This window comes from Talpa europaea (genome assembly GCF_964194135.1).
Source record: "Talpa europaea genome assembly, chromosome: 5".
NCBI lineage: Eukaryota > Metazoa > Chordata > Mammalia > Eulipotyphla > Talpidae > Talpa > Talpa europaea.
In genome coordinates, this window is record NC_140071.1 from 8,133,086 (window position 1) to 8,147,549 (window position 14,464).

Genomic DNA, 14,464 nt, shown 5'->3' on the forward strand with positions numbered 1-14,464 from the left:
CTGTAAATTCATAGTGTTTACACTCTGTTTTCAGTGTGGAATAAATGTGTTCAGTATAACTGTCTTTTGGATAATTACAGGTCATAAAAGATTGAATTACCTTCTGGGTATTTAGGTTTCTGTGAACACACAGAAATTTTAAAAATGATCTTTGAATCACTCAGAATATGGTGACATTAATATATTGCATGCTTTCCAAAGAAACTGGGAATATAACAATAAAATATACTTGAAATATACTTGAGATTAATGTGAAGTTTACATTCAAGTGCTGATGAAGACTAAGGGTAACCTTTCACCATTAAAATGTAAAGACAGATGGGCTCAGGTTGCAATGAGACTCTCTTGGAATCAAAGGAGACAACCAGGTGAGACAAATGCTTATCTATTAATAGTTTGCCTTTCATTTCTACCTGGTCTGTGTAGAAAGTCAGAACCCAGGCAAGGGAAGCAACATTGATTATATGAGATGTGCTACGATATAGATATCAGAGAATGACACCGCTTTGCTTTTCCTGAGGTGGAAATTACAGTCCCCATTTCTTCTGTGTGTTCTTAGTAGTTTGAAATTATGATTATTCTTTTTTGGAAGGAAATAAAAATGAAGGATGAATCACAGAAAAATTGGGGAAAGAAGATTATCAACAATAGGATGAAAATAATTGATTGAAACATAAATAAATTGAGGATGTAAGGTCTGGCAGGGGTAGGGTTTTTCACTAAGAGGAGTCTGGAGTCTGCTGTTAGAAAATAAATGAAATAACAATAACTGGAGCTGAATATGTGCCATTCACTCTTCTGGGTATTATACATGAATTAATCAATTTTATCCTCACTAAATGTTATGAGGTAGGGGTAATTCTATAATCTCATTTTATAAATGCATAAGCTGAGTCACAGTGAAATTAAGTAACTTGCTCAAGGCCACATACAGTAAATGATCTCTAGAATCTTTAGTCTTCACTGTTTTTCTAATGAAAAATATTGAGCATGAAGATGGTTAACAGATAGGCCACATTTTCATTTTAGCGTAAAAGAGTAAGGCACCCTTCACTTGTAGGGAGACTAATCCTCAGCTTGATGGTGTCAACCAGGCTAAAACGGGATCATTTAACAATGTTAAATTAATCAAAGTTAGTACTTCTTTTCTTATGGAGCTATTCAAGGGGTTTTGAGTATCTTGAGTCCCTATTTCATCAAGCAGCTATCAGTTACACATTTAAGAAATATTAACAAGAAGTATGCCCGCCCCCCAGCCAAATGTGTAGATGCAGAAGTGGAACATGAAGATTGCTCAAGGTCCAACAGGACAGGCATCAGGTGTAAACTGACTCTCATGCATGGCTGACTTTGTGATGGAGGCACATGTGCAGTGACATCGACAGTCACGGAACACTGATTTGCATACAGGGACTCTGAATAGCACACCCACACGGTGCGTGTGCAGCTCTGGGCATTCCCCACCCCGACCGGCTCCCACTTCGGCTTTCCACTCGTTTGATCAGGGCAGGTTTTATCTTTAACAGTTTATATTCAAATTCTCTATATTTTTAAAAATTTACTTATTTTAATTGAGGTAATATTTGGATATCCCCATCAGGTATTGCCCCTGTAATGCATCAACCACAAAAGCACCCATGTTCACCACCAGAGTCCTTTGTGCTTCCTTCCCTCTTGTTCTTACCACCCCTCCCACCGCCACCTTCCCTCCTCCATCTAGATGCTTCAATTATGTGGTCAACAGTCAAGGGTTAGTTTTCAAATTGTACACACAGTTTGTTTGAAGATTCTTAGATAAGGTTAGAAATTCTCTTATTTCAAAATCACACAGATAACAAAGCGAATGATTCTGCCTAAATGTCGTAGCTACAGATCATGATTTTCTTGGTTAATTCCATTTCTTAGTATATATTTTCAAACACTTATAACGAGAATACATGAATACAAAATTCTACATACCAACCATCCAGTTTAAGGTGGAAAATGTTGCCATTATAGAGGTTGAGAACTCTATATATCCTTTTTGATTTTATTTCTGGGTACTGTTAGCTGAATTTGGAGATTATTATTCCTATGTGTACCTTTCCAACAGTATGCTATATAGTTTTACTGAATTTGAATTTTTATAGTACATTTTATAGTACCACATTGTGTTGTGTTTGGTTTTATGGCATCTTGCTGTCTTCAAATGGTTTTCTGGCATCTTGCTGTCTTCAATTGGTTTATTTTATGAGTTCCATGCATGTTGACAAATGTAGCTGTATTTCATTCATTTTCGGTATTGGCTAGAATCCTCCTATTTAAAACTACTGTACTTTATTATTTATTCTCATGTCAATCTCATATACCTATATATTATATATAGTGATGTGGCTATGTTACTATCAATGTGAATAATATTTTGATGTTATATGTGCACATATGTGTATATGTAATAAATAAAGCAGTGTGATAGGAGAAATGCAGAAATCTGACATGGCCACAATACTTCCAACTCCTGGTATCCACATCTTGTGCAAGTCCCTACTAGTGACTGGGGGTAGCTCTCTCCAAATGATCAAATACACTCCTATGATTAAGTTGTGTTATTAGTCAAAGGTGAAAGAATTTTGAGATGTACTTATAGTGGAAAAATCAGCTTTGAGTTAATTAAAGGAATATGACTCTAGGGGACCTGAGAGAATCAGGAGGACTTTGAAAAGGAGTTGAACCAGGGCCTCCCTGCAGGCAGCTGAGCGCAGCGCTGTGAAGCTGTCCACAGCCTCTGCAGCACCGGTTCGATCCTGGCTGGCCGGTGAGGGTCCCACATGGCACTGCAGACCGCTCCTGTCTCACCCGCTGCTCCCCTCAGCAGTGTATTTCATCAGTCTGCCTGTTCTGTTCCCCACTCTGTCTCTGGTGAATCCTTTCACCCTCCTGCACATCTGGCTTGTACCCCAGTTCTTGTATAAATAAATAAATAAATAAATAAATAAATAAATAAATAAATAAATAAATCTTTAAAAAAAAAAAGGAGTTGAACCAGCCCTGAAGGAAGGAATTCAGGACATGGAAAAAAATGCTTGTGCTGGTCGCAAATAAGTAAATCACCACATGTGAACTGTTGATGGAGAGGACCAGTTTCTAGAAGCTAAGGCCGCCAGGCTGACATTCACAAGAAACTGAATCCTGCCAACAATGGAAGTGAGCTTGGGATAGGATCCTAGGCTCAGGTGAGGCCCCACCCAGCCCTAATAGTTGGATTTCAGCATGGGAAGACCCTAAGGAGAAGACCCAGACTTGGGCAATACGTTTGTGATAATGTGTTACACAGCAATAGAAAACTAACATAGCAGCTATAAAAGTTGTGCTATGCCTTTCTTCATGTACCTGCATAAGCATTTCTCTGGCATATGCATTTAGGGCTACATTTGCTGGGTAGTCAGTTGTACATGTCTTTAACACCACCAGATCTTGCTAAATGGCTCTCATAAGGGTTAACCCTCTTTACTGCCAACTGTGTAAAAAATAGCAGCTGACTTTCCCAGGAGAAGAACTAATTATCCAATCATACATCTTGTAAACAAGATTTCTTTCTGGCATTTCTTTCTTTCTTTCTTTCTTTTTTGAAAATCCTTTACTAATAACCTCTCAGAATAAAATACTATTGACACATTTTTTTTCCTTAGGAATTCATATTGTAAATTTGCATCTCATATTGCATAGTTAGCAACCATGTTTTTAATGTCAGAAATATCACTGACATCATAATTAGGGATGCTAAATTTTAATATGCAGGAATGTTTTTCCTTTGTTGAACTGAGCAATGAGGGACTCATTGGCTGATTTAATTTATATACTGAGAAATAATACATTATAAATCCATGCCAAGAGTGCCTTCTAAATTTATGAGTAATACCTAAATAATCAGAGATCCTTTTTACACATAGAGGCAGGCACAAAAAAGAAAGGTCACTAGTTTTGCTTCTGCAGATCTATATTTGCACATGTTGCTAAGCAATGGAGGAAAATCACAGCCCTCATGCTCTAGATTGCCTTTTTTTCTGACATCTATTATTTACAAAAAAACAAAAAACAAAAACCCAAAGCAAATATATGCAGTGATGTAATTTTGCATAATTGTTTTTGGAATGTTTAGTTAAGCACTAACACCTAGCTTAGACACCAAAAAGTTAACTTCCCACAGTTAGAAAAGGTGAAGTTTTGTTTTTCATTTTTTCTTGCTTTCGTTGGGGTGCAATTTAGATCTACCCTCTGTTATATAATGCACAAACAAGACAGTTTTCATCTAAAGTTCCAAAATAATGGCTCAATAATCTTTTGGCATTTACAGATCTAATATGTGGGACTTTAACTGTCATGAGCGATATTGTTGATTATGTATATTCCTTCATTATGATGCTAAGGCATGCACAAGTGAGACAAGAGACCACTAGAGTATTTAGCATGCAAGCCTCATCCATCTCTGCATTGGCTTTATTCTTCTGAAACAGGAAAAAAAAGACAACTGTTTGTGAAATTACCACCCTTCCTACCATACACACACATTATTTCAACTCCAATGGTGGGAAAAACAATGAGGTTTGGTTTAAAACATTTATAATAATAATAATAATAATAATAATAATAATGATAATACAGACGTTGGGTGATGATGACCAACTCTGACTCTCTGAAAACCCTCAGGAGGCATCTCCCTTGAATGTTACAACCTTGTAACATTTTATGTCACTCATTTTGACATCCATTGTCCCATTCACACTAATAAATAGAAAACATGTTATCATACCTTACTTAGCTTTCAATTTTATGAGTTTACATTCCTTAACATCTTGCTTTAATTTTTTAGTGGCTTATACTATTTTTAAGAATCCATTGGGAAGAGCAAAAATTTGAATATTTGCTGTGTTTTAAGTAAACTTTGTCCTCAAGAGCTAACAATTATTATATCCATTCAGTCCCCTATATTCTGTTTATCCTTTATGCAAATTATAAAATCATAAAGCATTCCATGGAGTTGTTAGTTATGCATGTTTCATGGCATTATTAATGCATCTTTGCATATCTAAAAAGAGACATTGGTCAAAAATTGATTTACTATTCTATACAAATTGACACTAATTGTTTAATAGAATGGATTAGTTTGTACCTGTAAGACTTCTGGGAGCACATACTGAATTGTTTTCATGCCATTTTCATTTTATTATTATACATTTTTTGCAAACAAATGGCTTTAAAAAGAGTGCATCTCAATTTATAGGCAATATGAGTATGTCTAGTTTCTCAAAATATATGTTAGATCTAATAAAAAAGGCAAATGAATGTGTTATTACACCTTTTATGGTGCACATTTTTGCCAGGCACATTAGTATAAAACTAGTTCAGGGACTTGCAAATTATTCAAAATTGTATATAAAAAGTTTGCTATGACTATACTCATTATAAAGTTTGACCTTTTCTCCCCTCTCTCTCTTGTGACTCTAGCTCAGGAGGAAATAATGAAATTCACTTAGTCACTTACATTGCTATTATGCATCCTTTAATGCTGCTCACGGGTGGATTTGCCTTGAATTTTGCAGTAGTGATTTCCATTATGGTTGTCACTGTGAGAATAAAATTTTCTTTTTTTTTTTTTTGCTAAGTTTCCTCAAGAGTAGTCCTGCTAAGATTGAATATGTTCAACCTGAATATTCTTATATGGTAAGAAATCTTAACCTTGACAAAACTACTTGAATCATATTTTTCAGAACCAATCTTATGTACACAATGGAAACATGTTTTATTTTTAAGAACATGGTCTAGATATTTATAATCTCTGACATGGTTACCAGGAAATTGTTGTATTTTAAGTTTTTTTAAGATGTCAGTTTTGCCATATTATGTGTATGCCAATTTTTCTGGTATTTTCAATTTTGTGTCTTTGTATTATTTAGTGCAGAGACCAAGTTGCAGTACTTAAAAGACCACAAGTATAGCATCTCAAGGAAGGTACAAGATTAATTTCTCTAGTAAGTTTAAGCTAAGCAAGTGGCCTGGGGTAGTAGGCAGTGATAGTCTACATGATGATTCAGAAATTCAGGCTCACTCTCTGTCATTGCTCTTCCACTCCCTAATATCTTGCCTTTTTTCACATTTTAGCTTTCAGGAGAAATAATGAAATAGGGGCAAGTAATATCTTTAAAAGTAGGGGAATAATGATCAGTCTGCTATCTTTCCTTTTGAGGAAAGGCAGGTTGATTTTACTATGATTAGTTATAATTCTTATTTTCTAATCAAACCTCTTGCATCACCTCGTTAATAATAATCATTACCAAATGAAAATAAAATATTATACATAATTCTCAAATTACTTATTAAAATGCTAATAATTTCTGAGAATTTGCATAGATCAGTTTGCAAATCAATAACTTTTAGATATAATAAGTTAAATTTATTAAGATTAAAGACTAGATTTTTTCTCTAGATAAAGAAAACATTTGTGAAGAAGCAGGCTGCATTAGTAAAAACTGATAACTCAAGCTTTTGACATTTGGTTTAAAAAAGGAAAGAGAAAAAAAATATGTGGGATTCAATCAAGTTTGCATATGCCGCTGTCTAGAGAATGTGGAAGCTCAAACGCAAATGTGGGTTAGATGACATCAATGGCACATTTTTTTCCTTCTGACAAGTGCTCCTAATACATGGTATTCAAAGGAGAAATATACATAAAATGTCTGGAACTGTTAAGAGCAAAATTGTTTGCTTTTGGGGAAATATGTTTTGAGGTTATATTGAATGATTTCTAAATGTGCAGGAGTTAGACTAGTCTTTATATTCCAGAATTGCTATTGGATGCACTGTGGGGAAGGAGGGAGCATTATTATTTGTGAGTCTGGAAAATAATATGTTAAAAGCATTTTTAAAGCTGAGACTTATTTTTTCGGAGGTATAATTTACATACGATGCTACATTAGTTTCTGGTGTATAAAAATGGATCAATTTTTGTTATTTACTAAAACATGGATGGAACTTGAAGGTGTTATGGTAAGTAGAATAAGTTAGACAAGAAAAGACAAATAGCATATGATTTCAATCATAATTGGAACCTGAAAACCAAAAAAAAATATTACCACACAAAAAATAACCTTACAGATAAAGAGAAGAGAAAGGCAGAGAGAAGGGCATTGGGGGTGGAAGAAATGAGTGAATGGGTCAAGAAGTTCAAACATTCATGATGTAATAAATGTCTTGGGATGTAATATACTCATCTGATTATTGTCACAATATGGTAGTGCATATTCGAGAGTAATCAAGAGAGTAAGTCTTGAAGGTTCTCATCACAAGGGGAAAAAATATGACTTTCTATGGTGATAGTATCTGAACATATTGTGGTTATCATCTTAACACATCCAAATCATTATTCTGGGAGATTTCTTAGTTCTTTAAGATAATAAGTAATAGTCAACATTATTGAGTGCTTGCTCTGACTCAGGACACTATCATAAGACCTGCCCACAATCATCCCAACAGTCTTTTGAGGTATTAGTATTATTTTCTCATTTTGTAACTCAATATATTTAGATATAGAGAGATTGGTTAGACAGTAATTGCTAAAGAAGTTGTGGAAGAGGATTACGAACTACTAGAAAACACAATATATCACCTCTCTTCATCAGTGTCCACTCATAATCTCCAATTATTGAATATAGTGTGCTGTATTTATAAAATTCACTGCACCTCAGATCTTGTATTCAAAAATTTTCAGTCTTCCTTTGTTACACAAGTCATGTTGTATTCATATTTCATTGCCATCATGCAACTTCTAGCTATATTATTATTATTTGTTTAAGTATTTTTGTTTTCAAAATCAGAGAGGGATGTGACATGGAAGAAGGAAATTATGATTGTTGCTCATGGGAAAATTAGAGATGGAAGAAAAAAATCAATTATGTTGGTAGAGACTAGACTATTGATTCTGTATTTGGTTGATAATTTAAAGTGAGCTCTTCATTATTATTGCTATTAAAATCATTACTAAAAATAGTCATTTGTAAAAGTTTATTGCTTAGCTAAGTATATAGATCCTGATACAATTTACTAAAGAAAGTAATCTCAAGAAGTTAAATAAATGGACATCAAGGCTAAAGATGTTTCCCTGCTGCTTTTTTTCCTGAAAATTGTAAAATAACAAGAGGACCGGAGAGGGTTTTGAGTAAACCCCAGTGTGTGGTATGCAGAAAATATCTTCCTTGACCCATTTAAAACTTGTAATTTCAATCCTTTTTCCAACTGCTTTCTCAATCAAGGGATAGTATAGAGCAGTAGGGTGGTAAAAATTAATACTTGCATTGCATAAACGAGGTGTGTGTGTCTCTTGGACCTAAAAAGAGCAAAGTGTATCAAGTTCAACATAAAAGACCAAATGAAAAACATACTAAATTATTTATTTTGACTCATGGTAGTAGCATAGCAGAGGGTATCTGCTCTTCAAGTACATTTATTTATCCTCAGATTGAATTATTCATGGTTGGTGAATCGTTCAGCAAAAACCTATCCCATTTCTCTGAATTTTGCAAAAAAAAAAAAAAATACAGATCAGGTCTGCTCTGCAGGGCTCAGAGTTGCTTCAGAAGATCAGCTGACTTTCCTCTAATGACATTTTCTCGTGTTGGGAACTGTTATAGAAAAACATCCATGTCTATGATTTATTGGTCTTTGATGAAAGAGCCCTCAGAGTGTCCTCCATGTCCACCTAATTAAAGGCCTTGTTTCAGGTAGGGTTTTGGGGACCCCAGAATGAGTCACATGTCAGTGATGCTCCATGTTCTGGCCAAATCTGGAAAGAGTCAGTGTGGACAATTCACCGACTGAAGGGAAATCTTAGAAAACGAATACTCTTGGAGAGGTAATTCACATGAACACAAGGAAATTGCTCAGGTTCTAGTTTTGATTTAGTTGAAAGTGTAGGAATGAGAAGTCCATAGAAGTAGAGGGAGCTGAACAAGGGAGGTTAGTAATGTTTTGGTCCAAAGTGAGCATGATTTACAGATACAGAGTTCATAGTCTAAGATTTTATTTTCTTTGATATTATGTTGTATTTATGGTGATTTTTTTCAACAAGCCAAGCCTAACTACCCGTAGTCTAGATCAGACCAGTGATCATTCTGAACACAAGTGCCAGGTAGGCTGCCTGAGAATCACTTTGGGTACCACTGAAATGTAAAATAAGGCCTCATCCCAAGACATGCTAATTCATCAGGTTTGGGGTGGGATTCAAGGAGCTGAATCAAAGCAACAGAAAACTCCATAGATGGTTCCGGTGCGTTGGCAGCCACCCTTGTCAGACCACATAAAAGGGAAATAAATGAGACACAATGAAGCAGAAGCAGGAAGTGCTGAGTCACTCAAGTAGTTGTTTAAGTCTTGGAAATAAAAGTGGGTCAGTGAGTCAGGTTGATGGATTCTCCTAATAATAATTTTCCCCTCTTTCCTTTTTAGTAGAATTTCTAGATCAGTAGAGACACAACAAAAAGTAGTATTGCATTTTTCAATCTTGTTGACTCTGTGTGTCTTGACACAGGCATGCAACCATGTACCTGAACTATGGCTAGTGGGAGGTCAGAGGAAACATTATACACCTGTTTTCTAGAAAAGTTTTTGTCCCATTCTTTCATCATTATTCTGTCTCCTTTGTTTGTACTGTAGAAGATTCCAAATTAGATCATAAGGAAAAGAGCCAATCTTGAGGCTGTTTTTGATAGTAGTTAAGTAAACTGATGCCAAAGTTGTGTAAAATGGTTATAAAATAGCACATCTTTTCCATGATTTGGAATGAATGCTAGCAAGAAAATTGAAATATTATCCTCCAAGATGTTTTGATATGACTGAATCTTGTAACTGTCTTCTTCAGGTGCATTAAAAAATTAATTATGATTTCTTACTCTAATATTTTTTTCTTTATTCAATCAGTTTTTATAATTTATGCATTAGGATATTTCAGAATACTTGTCCTAAATACCTTGAACTTTCTGTCCTTTTGTTTATCTTTATGTAAAATACATATTGGTATACAATAGTGGTTTAAAAGCTCAGTATCATGAATATACACAGAGCATTATGTGAAAAATAATTGTAAATCAATATTAGATCTAATTTTCTTTTAGGGACTAGAAAATTATATATTTTGAAAATATTCCATATCATATTGAATATAATATATATATTTTCATATATTTTGTGTATAGCTTGATATATATCATATTGAATGCATATATATAAGACATGATATATATTTAAAATGACCATACATATTATGAGCAAAATTGAATCTTACAAGTTTCCTGAAAAGGGCCTCCTTGGTAGTGCAGGCAGTTGAGTGCAGTGCTGTGAAGCTGTCCACAGCTTCTGCAGCGCCGGTTCAATCCCAGCCAGCCAGGGAGATACCCACATGGTGCGGCAGACCTGCCTCGCCCGCTGCTCCCCTCAGCAGTGTAATTCAGTCAGTCTGCCTGTTCTGTTCCCCACTCTCTCTTTGGTGAATCCTCTCATCCTCCCACACATCTGGCCTGTACCCTGGTTCTTGTATGCATGAATAAATAAATCTTTAAAAACATAAGTTTCCTGAAGAGCTGAAAAGATAGACAAATGCTTTCTTCTTCTAGATGGAAAAAAATAGTGACAGTTACACAGCCCATGGGCCACTCTGTGATCTATCTGCTGTTAGTGTAAGATATTATACTTATTTGGTTTCTTCCTTGCTTTGATGGCCTTGATATAGAAATATACACTTTTAAATACTGCTCACTAAATGTCTGCTATTGTGAAAATTTAGAATCCCCTCTTATGCCTGAGGACATTCTAGCACTATAGATAAGAGCCAATGTCCATTTCCTAGCTTCCTAAAGTTTTTCCTAGACTGGTAGTTAGTCAATCCCTTAATAGATAAGTCCAGAGAAGGTTAAACCAGTCCAACTATTTGAAAAGTAATTTTTGTAACAGAACTCTGGTAACCACTGTAACCCTTGAGAGAATTTAGGACTTGATAACCAGATATTCCTATTCCAAAGTATTTGAAAGCACACAAAGCTATTTACTACTTAGCATCCTGAAATGTTGTAATGTGTAACAAGAAGATAATTTAAACATAAATACACCTTCAGGATTAACATAGAGCTGAACTGCTTCTCCCTTGTAAAAGAGCAGGTGCATTCTGCCAGACCTTAAAATAAACTAAAGATTGCAGAATTTCCCATAGAAGCCAATGTATCTGCCATAAATGCACATGACAATATTATACACATAAAATATAATAATTACAATTACAGACATTTTTCTGGAATTGTGGCTTTCCCTCTGGAGTTAGTATTTCTTTAAATAGCATTACACTCTTTTTAAACTATTAAAGTTTGTAGAGCTCATTTAACTGGATGAGATATTGGACTATTAAGTATCATTAAGAAAATAAATTAACACTGATATCAGCAGGCAAGTGTTTATAGTTTCCAAATGATATATAGCTTTTAATAAAAATGAAAGAATTAATTTTCAAAACACATTAAAACTTCTAAAATTAGAGTGCACATTTAAACCTTCAAGCTTATGGATATGAACCCTTGTTTTATCATGGTTTGATGGTTCAGAACCTCCTTTTATAACAGAACATCCTTCATATTTATTGTCTAATTGCTTTCACATTTGTGTATTTACAATCTGTCTATCTAACTATTTATTTTTCTTCTTTTGGGGAAAACTGGGGAGTAACACATTATGTCCATTACCTGTTGCCTTAAGCATCTGCAACACAAATCTACACCCCTCTCCAGAAAAGATACAATTCACACAATTTTCCCAGAGTTCTCATGAATCCTCTGGTCAGAACTGATAGCCAGATTTTTCTTCAATATTGTTATTAAATTGAATCCATGGACTTTATCTGAAATGAGTTGAGTATTGACCAATTAATTCTGCCCTTAGAGAGGTTATAAAGGGGGTGTCATCTGATCTGACTCTAGGTTTCAAGCACAACCTTATCTTCCTGGAACACCACACCCCCCCAAAGTGAGGGAGCTCGACGTGCTTGGACATATGATCCCAAAAGTCACAATTTCACCAACTAAACCAACTGTGGTTCGATCTGAATGCTACTTTTTATATTTTTCTGTAGTAAATAACTGGCTACTAGAGTAATTTATTGTCTGTGTTTTAGATATTGTTTTGCCCTGGAATATCTTGCTTCATTGCTTATCAACAGGAACTGAAGTTATAAGAACTAAGAAAAGGAATCAAGTTCTGATTTAGAGAATGCTTCACGTAATATACAGGTTCTCCATGTACAGTTGTTCAAGTTCACTGCACACAGCACTTGGAAAGAAGGCAAGTGGGTACTGAAACTCTTCCTGGGTGCCATGCTTCATGTCATTCGCCCTTGAAAGCAAATGACAATACTCCAAAATAAGAGGCATTTTTTTTTTTTCTAATCAACCGAATGTGCTTTTGAGTTACAGTGGCTATTGGGTTTGGGGAATTCAAATTCCATAGTTATAGAAAAAGTGATACTAATATATCCTAAGAGTATTTCACTAGTAAATACTAAAAATAAGCTGAGATTTAGCCCTGAGGAACCTAACCTTGTGTTTGTTGTAGCAGACATATATTACTTTAACACTAAACATATAAAAATACTTTAAAATTTAGAATAAACAATTTCATCTCTGTGTTTCAAACGAAATCCTTAGTGTGGTTTTTGTAGGACTTGCACAAACACAACCAGGAAAAACTATCGACAACTCAAAGGAGTGAAATTGATGAAGCAGTATGAAATATCCATGAACGACCACTAAGAAATCATCAGGCTGTTACATGAAACTGCTGTCTTAGGGGTTCAAAGCAGTCAAATATCATTATGCTTTACTCCAATAAATATTTTGCTAATTAAACTTCCTTCAAGCCATTTCCTGGAACTGTCATCCCATCCTATATGTCATGCTCATCGATTAAAGGTATAATTCTACACACACCCTCACAACTCCTTTTTGATTGGCGTGTTTTTTCTGGTTTTGTTCATGAGTAGGTTTATCTTTTTTCTTATTCAATACATATATTTTACTAAATATCTCCCCCTTACCAGTCAAACAATGATTGGCATATATATTCATCTTTTTTTTTTAAAGATTTATTGATTGATTTTTATTGATTTATACATACATACATACATACATACATACATACAAGCACTGGGTACAGTCAGAAGTGCTGGAGGGTGAGAGAATTCACCAGAGCCAGAGCGGGGAGCAGAGCAGGCAGAAGGACCGAAGTACACTGCTGAGGGGAGCAGCGGGTGGCAGGAGAGGTCTGCGCGCCATGTGGGATCCTCCTCCAGTGGCTGGGGAGCAGCCAGGCATCGAACCGGCACTGCAGAGGCTGCGCGCAGCTTCGCAACCCAGCGCTCAATCGCTGCGCCACTGGGGAGGCCCTATATTCATCTTTTAAGAAATGTTAAAGTTTCTTTTTGTAGGATGTGATCATTGGTTCCAGAGTTTCTGTCTTAAATATGTGATTTTGAATGGGGGGTTTGGTAAGTGTGTATAAAATGGTAATTCAGCTTTTAGGATAAAAATGAGAATGGGGATACTAGAGCCAGTGGTGTGTTTGGACTCAGCTGACTGGACCATCTTAGACAAATCTTTCTGTAAAAGAAAACAGAAAGTTAAGAAACCATGTGTTTCTTTTCCCTTGAAGAGAACACCTAGCAGTTTTGTAAAAATACTTATCACACAATGCTCACTGAATTCTTAGCTCTCATTGTGCATCAGAATCAAGTGGGGATTCTTGAAAATCTGATTTTTCTGATCTTAGGCTCTCATATGAATATTTTTTCTTTTTTAAAGATCTATTTGTATTTATTTATGCATACAATAGCTGAGGTGTAGGCCACACGTATGGGGATAGGGGTGAAAGGATTCACCAGAGACAGAGTGGGGAGCAGGACAGGTGGAGCTACTAAAATACACTGCTGAGGGGAGCAGTGGGGAGATAGGAGAGGTCTGCTATGCCATGTGGGTAGCTCCCTGCCCGGGGATTGAACTTGTGCTACAGTGGATGGCAATAGTTTCATAGTGCTGAGACCCAACCACTTGTGCCACCAAGGAGGCTCTCTCATATGAATATTTTAAAATTTTGCATTATTTTTATTGAGGTGGTTGGTTTGCAAGGCTGTATATGATGGGATCTGCGGGCTCACACCTCTTTATAAACATGTTAGCACCATGGACCCACTACTGAACCACCAATAATAGTCTACCATTCTCCACTGGGTCCTTTCTCCCCTTTGTGCCCCATCCCATGTTCCCACTCTGAGAACCTTAATTGTCCTGTCATAATCCTAGGTCTGTGGGTTTGTTTTGGTTTGGGTTTATCTATTCCTTCATTTTGTTTCTTTATATTCCACATGAGTGGAATCATCCAGTATTTGTCTTTCTCCTGGGAT